Source organism: Cydia splendana, unplaced genomic scaffold (genome assembly GCF_910591565.1).
Source record: "Cydia splendana unplaced genomic scaffold, ilCydSple1.2 scaffold_68_ctg1, whole genome shotgun sequence".
NCBI classification, from domain to species: domain Eukaryota; kingdom Metazoa; phylum Arthropoda; class Insecta; order Lepidoptera; family Tortricidae; genus Cydia; species Cydia splendana.
In genome coordinates this window covers 561,485-569,550 of record NW_026946898.1, presented here as the reverse complement: position 1 = coordinate 569,550, position 8,066 = coordinate 561,485, and positions in this window count along the sequence as shown.

Sequence of the window (8,066 nt, the reverse complement as noted above, 5' to 3'; positions counted from 1 at the left end):
AACTTTACTTTACACATACATCCACAAAATAGTGTTCTATTATATTCCAAACACAAATATATTGTAGGACACAATGTGATGTACTCGAACACTTTTCAAAGTTTCTTCCCCCGCCTATACCGGCTAGACATATATTAAGTAGGTACATGTCTACAATCAGAAAGTATTGGTACTTAAATGTCATAGACATATACATTAGGTATAATAAAATTGGATAGCGTTATCGAATAAGCGATCAAGCGACAGTCAGTTGAAGCCGAGAAAATGAGCTGGAAAGATATGAAATTTGAATTGGTTGTTGTAAGTCCATTTTTAAAGTAAAAAGTTCAATTTTTTACTGTGAACCTGTAAACGTGTTTATAAATTGTGTATCAGTAAAAAAAAAAACACTACCTTTTAATGTTTAGACATGGCACGTATTTAACCGGACAACTAATTAATCGAATTTGGGATTAATAGATTGGCAACAAAAACAGAGCCTTAAAATATATCAATATGAGTTGTATTTTAATGCCGTGACGCTTTTACAGTGTGGGTACAGTTCAGTGTGGGCCATGGTACCTACCTATAGCTTTTTGTGACGAATACGAAGAACTTTTCAACTTACCTCCTCTCTGCGGCTCACATGTCGGGATGAAACTATAAGAGGATTCACCAGCAACGATAACAAAAGTAGAACACGCATGGTGACTGCTGTACTCCACCGTAAGTGTGTAGCTATTGAAGCATAGGTACCAGCGTTGTTGGTTATCAGATAATTTGGGTATTCGCCGCGCATCCGTCGATAATTAACAATTACGAATTCGATTTGTTTCTAACACATAGACAAATTGAATAGCGAGCTAATTTGCAGCTAGGTACCTTAAAAAAATCAATATAATTATATAAATGTAAATCACCAGAATATAAATGTAAATCACCAGATTCAGAAAACGCAATAGAGATCTTGACATGAATCGCGAATGTATAAAATGTTATGTTTTCACCATAGCAAGTGGTCTAAGATCCGGGATATATGGTCGATCTTCACCGATACGTCTGACGGATGAAACTTATATTTTATGAAATAAAATATGTTCCAGGACATAAATAAATAGGGTTGCCTAAAAAATATGGTCAAGGCTATTTTTAATTAATTTTTGAAAAAATATTTTATTTCGTAAAATTTCACCGATTTGTCTGACGAACGAAATAAGTTTCAATGGAAAGTATACAACTTGTACAATATGAATCCACTAGGTTGCCTATCTTTTTCCGGTCACTATTATGTGGTTGCCGTGTTTAAACATGTGATTTTATATCGATAAATGCACTCATCTAGGTGCATTACATTTGTTATAATTACTTTTCATATATTATAGTTTGATATATCGTTATTTTGAATAACGTAATAAATGACATACTACCGTAATACCTAATTAACGATATAGATAATGTTATTGTTGGTATAATGATCATAAGATATATTTACACTTCGTCTAATATACATTATCATAATTTTGACATACTCTAAACTAAAGCATATTATTTGGTATAACAAGTGACATCACATAATTATTTGTGTGGCATATAAGTTACATGACATAAATGGGTTAGGTTGGAACTGCGACTCCGCACCTAGCGAAAGAAGAATTAGGTTAGGTTAGAAATTTGACCCTCCGTAGAATAAAATACCTAGCAAAAAAGGGGTTTAGGTTAGGTTTGAACTACGGCCCCCGCAAAATCAAAAACCGTGAAAAAATTGGTTAGGTTAGGTTAGAACTGCGACCTCCCTAGAATAAAATAGTTAGCAAAAGAAATAGGCCAGCGTATTAGTTATAAAAAGTATGTAATACTTTACGTTATCAATATCATTAAATGAAATATGAAAAAAAAAATGTTATACAATATATGTTTATACTTGATAAAATTGTATTAAGTAATACGTTATACAAAAATATAATATAACAAATGTCATTATAAAACATGTCTATATACTATTTAAAAATTATATTACAATAGTCATTATATCAATGACAGTTTAGATAAAATCACTATATAACAGAGAAAACGTATAATAAAAATTACATTATAGCATATAATAATATATCAAATGGCGTTATAACAAATGTATGATAGTTTTTATTGGCTTATTATTAACCGGGCAACTAAAATTTTAAACAGGAACTTTCATTGGGCATATAATAATATAATTTGGCTGTGTATTAATATTTTAGCGCCAATAAATTTATATTAGCCTCAAACATAAGCATCATATTATTAAAAAACTGGCAGCAAAATCAAGTCACCCAAATAATTTATAGGAAACTTGAAGTGATAAGTTGGCGTCTAAAATAATAAGTTGGCAACTAATATTGAAAAGCTCGATCATAAAATTTGATTGTCACCTAGTTGTTCACATCTAAAAGTACCTAATCATATTGAGCATATCGTTTCAGGTAGTAAATATTTTAATACGAAAGCAGTTAAATTAAATGAATATTAGTCACAAAACAATCAAATTAATTTACCAATGCGCAATGGTCAGTACCTATACTTATAGTCGAAATTCCTAATCATGAAACACCTAATGGCCATTATACAATTCGATCTTTCAATTTTTAATTACTAATTTCAATAGTTACCACTGTGTTCAAACAGAGTCAAAAGATAGGTGCGACGACGAGCGAAGCGAGGAGGAGCGTGTTAGGTTGACCGTGTAGTGAGTAGTAAGTAGTGACCAAACAAAATATTTCTAAAGAACTTCATGTTTGAATTAATAGATAGCCGTTTTCTTTTTAAAATGTGCTTCATAAATGGTCTCCAATATAATAATTCAGTTGCCAAATAAATACTTGGTACCTGCCTAAAAATAATCAGAAGCCGTAACGGCATTAAAAAACAACTCATATTGATATATTTTAAGGCTCCGTTTTTGTTGCCAAACTATTAATTTTAGTACCCATATCTATTTTTTTTAACTACCCAATTTCGATTAATTAGTTGACCGGTTAAATACGTGCCGTTTTTATATAATTATAGTAAGCATTAGGTACACACCCAACTCATCTGTCTGACGCTTGAATCAAAATGATGGTAATTTTATTGCAAATGGGCTGGGCTGTGTTCAGCGTTGAATAAATAGTATAAATAATGGAGATACAGTTCTGCAAGTATGGAATGTTTGATTGGAAATATCCTCCTCTGTTAAAATATTAATTTTTGTTTCTTAAGTATTAATACTTTTTGAGATAGTGGCGAAATAAAAATATCTACTTTTTTCCCCCTTTTTTGTTTATAATTTTATATTTTTTGTGTGCTAATACACGCTTCGAGTATATTTTTCTAGTTATCATGACGAATCTAATGAGGTATAACACGTATTTTTAGGAGTATCATCTCTATTTTTCACCGTTTTCAGTTTCTCGAACAGACTAATAGATAATTAACCCTTAACATGGCAAGACATGAAATAATGTATCCACCTATCTCGTGGAATGTTTTTGGGCATAGTAATGAGTAAAAAAACCGGGGCAAGTGCCAGTCGGACTCGCGCACGAATTCGGTTCCGTACCATAAAGGATGACTCACGCTAGACCGAGCCGTGGCCGGGCCGGAGCTTCCGGAGCTACGTTTTCTATGGAAAGCATCACGTGATCACCGAGGCTCGGGCGTGGCACGGTGCGGGCCCGGCCCGGTCATAGCCCTGACGTCCCGGAGCCTCCTGACAACCCGGAGACTCAATATTTCTCTTCGGGTGGTATTCTAATTGTTTAAGATTTTTGTTCAATATGCATTTCGTCTCACTCTCTCATTAAGCAAAATGTGAGACGTAAATACACATTGGACCAAGATTGGGCAGATGGAATACCACCCTTCACAATATGCATGCCCGGCTGTGTCGGAATATATTTGCCAAAATAAGAAGGTTGCAAAACGTCATAAATTTGTTTGTTAAATATGATGGTATAGCTAATTCATTACTTGGTCGGTTTATATTAGGTACTTGACGTCATAGCCCTGACGTCCCGGAGGCTCCTGACAACCCGGAGACTCAATTTTTCTCTTCGGGTGGTATTCTACTTGTTTAAGATCTTTATGCATTGCGTCTCACTCTCTCATTGAGCAAAATGTGAGACGCAAATACACATTGGACCAAGATTAGACAGATGGAATACCACCCTTCACAATATGCATGCCCGGCTGTGTCGGAATATATTTGCCAAAATAAGAAGGTTGCAAAACGTCACAAATTTGTTTGTTAAATATGATGGTATAGCTAATTCGTTACATGGTCGGTTTATAATAGCTACAGTAGGGCTACCGCCAATACCGAAAATCGTCAATTGCGGGCATTTTTCTCTGTCACTCTAATTACGCCTTCATTGGAGTAAAAGAGTAAGATCCCCGCAATTTGCGAATTTCGGTTTTCGCGGTAGCCCCTCAGGCGTCTTTGATATAATATACGTCAAGATTATATAGGTTGGATAATGTCTTGATTTATTTTGTGAAATATGGAGGTGTTGATGAAATGTAATTTAGTCGGATTCTATGAAATGAGACACCTATTGATGTTACTGCTTGTAAAAATGATTCAATAATGAGCATGTAGGTTTATATTAAGATACTAGTTTTTTCTCAATTTCCCACTTATTACTTAGATACTTTTTATATCGTACGAAGTTCATAGAAATATATACGACAATAACGTATCTATAGTTGGTCAAACCAAATTTGTCAGTAAATAAGAACAAAAAAACTATACTCATCCTTTTCTTTTGGGTGCTAGTACTAGAAAAGACAAAGATAGTATGATTCTCTCTATATATGTTTGAAATGAGACAGTCCTTTGACAAACTATAAAAACCATTTTTATTCATTCAACTGATCTTCTATAAGTCTGCCTGCACAGAGTAGGTACAAACATCATATTTCAGTGCAGACCAGACTTAACTTGGTTATTGTATAGGCTATGTTTAGTCTTTGTGTTTAGTTGTGGTGGTTAGTTTAAGTGTTGCCAGAGTGCAGCACTAGCATGTATTGTAAACCATAGAGTAACTTATACGTATTACATACTATGTCTTAAAAGGCCACTCCGCACTCGTGCGCGATCGTGGCTTCGCGCCGCGATTCGCACATGAGTGTGGAGCGGGCTAAACAGTTTTTTGTCAACTTTTCAGTATGACATTGATGCATCAAGGTGATTTGTTTACAAATGGCCTACCGCAAACGCGATAATCGAAATTTCGTTATCTGCCTCTGTCGATATGCAGAGAAGCAGATATCGAGTGATTGAGAGGCAGAAACCAAAATTCTGATTTTCGTGTTTCGCAGTAGGTCCTGGGGTTAGTGCTAGTAACGCCCCATACGCAGAATTTTCCGTAATATTCCCTATTTCCTGCCTAAAATTACCCAGAGGCACTAACTACTGAAATAATACAATAGAACTCTTCGTATATTTTATTGTTCTTATATTAATGATTACTAAAGGCTCCTCTACACGATGGGCCAGCGCAGGTCACTCCAAGGGACGCAGCCATGCCATGTAGAATGAAATAGCTATATCACTTGCTCCCTCTAACGCATAAATGCGTCCCTTGGAGTGGCCGGCGCTGGCCCATCGTGTAGAGGAGCCATAAGGGTGGTATTCCACCGTCCTGTCCAATTTCTCTGTCCAATGTCATTGCGTTTCACTCTCTCATTAACCCTTAAAACGTTTCTGTCACTTTTTTAGTACAGGTACTAAATGTGGCGCCAAGTTTAAACACTCTAGAAAAGGAAGTACGTTGAAGAAAGTGCAAGAATTATACTTTTTTTCCTAGTTTAAGACAATATCAGACAAAATTCGGTTTATGCGCAGGCGGCAGTTGAATAGTTTTTATTTACTTACTTATTTTATTGAGAGCGCACCACTGACATTCTTAGTGCTGTACTGTATTCGCTGTGGCCGAAAACAGCTTGTAGATAATTATCTTATATCGATACTTTAAATTTTTGTTACATTCTCGCAACCATTGGATATTTTTCTCTTTTAAACTCGTTTTTCATGCGTTTCTGAAACTGAACAAATCTGAACTGAACACATGAACACTGAAGAACGTGGGATTGATGGGAGAAAATAATGTCAAAACCCGATAAGCTGAAAAATCTACATTTGTAGAATGATGAATGAGTTGGGTATCACTACAGTTTGCTGATGGCTATCTAAATATTCCATAATATCAATATCCAATGAGGAAAACGGGAACTAGTTTGTTGGAGAACCGGTCATTCCCTTTCCTCTTAATAGCTTAATATGCTTCGGCACATGATTATACATATTTATTAGTGGGTATAAGCATTGTATTTCCATATCTTACCTTAAGCAGAGAGCCAAACGGTGACTGCTGGATATTGGTATCTGAAATCTTGTTTTTGTTTTACCAAACGTTGTTTAATTCTGCCGTGAACGGCTTCGAAAGAGTCTTCGGTCATAATATGTAAATAAAGCTCTTTACATCATGTTGTGTATTCTCATTTTTTCGAACGCGTCGACCAAAGTGGATGTACGCCTACCTAGAGTATGCAGTAGCCTCTTCATCACTCATTAAGGCAGCCAGGGCCAATATTTTGATTTTATTATTTCCTTCCATATCCGCTTGCTTCCGATCGAACCATTTTTTTCAATCTGATTGACATTTATTATGACATTTGTCATGAACAGTCAGCCGAGACGTCCCGGTCGGCTCGGATAGTGCTGGGTAAGCTCGAGTCCTTTGAGTCCTCTGCTTGAAGACTCTACTCAATTTTCAGACTCTTATATTTAAGTTTAAACTCGAGTTCTTTTCAAATAGATAGAGACCCAAGTCTCTTGTAGAGACTTGCCTACTTTTCAGAGAACTCTCGTTTTTTTTACAAAAAAATCGAAATACATTGTCTTTATGTATAATTTGTAGATTACATAAATCATACAATAACGCTTAATTTCTTTACTGTTATATAGGAAAAACCTATAAAATTGTTCACGGAGTCTTTATTTGGAGGCTCGAGTCCTTTTAAGTTGCTCTTAAAAATACTACAAAGAACTCCACTCGGGAGAAGTTTTTTAAGCGCAGAGTCTTGTAAAAACGAGCTGTTCTCAAATTCAGACTCAAAGGACTCAAGTTCTTACAAACACTAGAGGCTCGGACTTTGCTCGGACAGCACTATTGTTAATGTAATATACTAGTGTCGGGTGGGTCTGACGCCCCGGTCCCGGAACGGCCCGGTCACGGTGGCGCTCCTGACAGCCCCTGTGTCGGCTCGCTCCGGCCCGTCCCGGTCCGGCCACGGCCCGGTCTAGCGTGAGTCATCCTTAATGCAAAAAACGGCAAAAAAAAAACGGTCACCCATCCAAGTACTGACTGACTCCGCCCGACGTTGCTTAACTTCGGTCAAAAATCACGTTTGTTGTATGGGAGCCCCACTTAAATCTTTATTTTATTCTGTTTTTAGTATTTGTTGTTATATCGGCAATAGAAATACATCATCTGTGAAAATTTCAACTGTCTAGGTCGTCTCAACGGTTCGTGAGATACAGCCTGGTGACAGACGGACGGACGGACAGACGGACGGGTGGACAGCGGAGTCTTAGTAATAGGGTCCCGTTTTACCCTTTGGGTACGGAACCCTAAAAATACTATATTTAAGAAAAAAAAATTAGGAGCATTCTGAAAGTCGGGTTTTTAGGACGTCCGTTAAAACGGACATTGCCACGAACCTTATAGATAGATTGCTCGCAAGGTTGTCCTAAAAACGGACAACGCCGTCATACAGTTTCAGAAAATAAAAATTATTAAAGTATTACAGGACAAGAAAATTTAAAACTATTTAAACACATTAGTAAATATTTGGAAAACATGTTTAATTAGAATATCAAGAAGAAAAGCTTATGAGAAACATAATAATACTATATTTAAACGACCCACGTATAGATATATTAAACAAAAAATATACATATTAAAGCTACGTATACATGCAAAATAGGCTCATAAAGCTAGTTACACATTACAATGGTTGTAGGTAAGTAATATTACTTTAGGTACTTAATGACCACAACATTTAACACT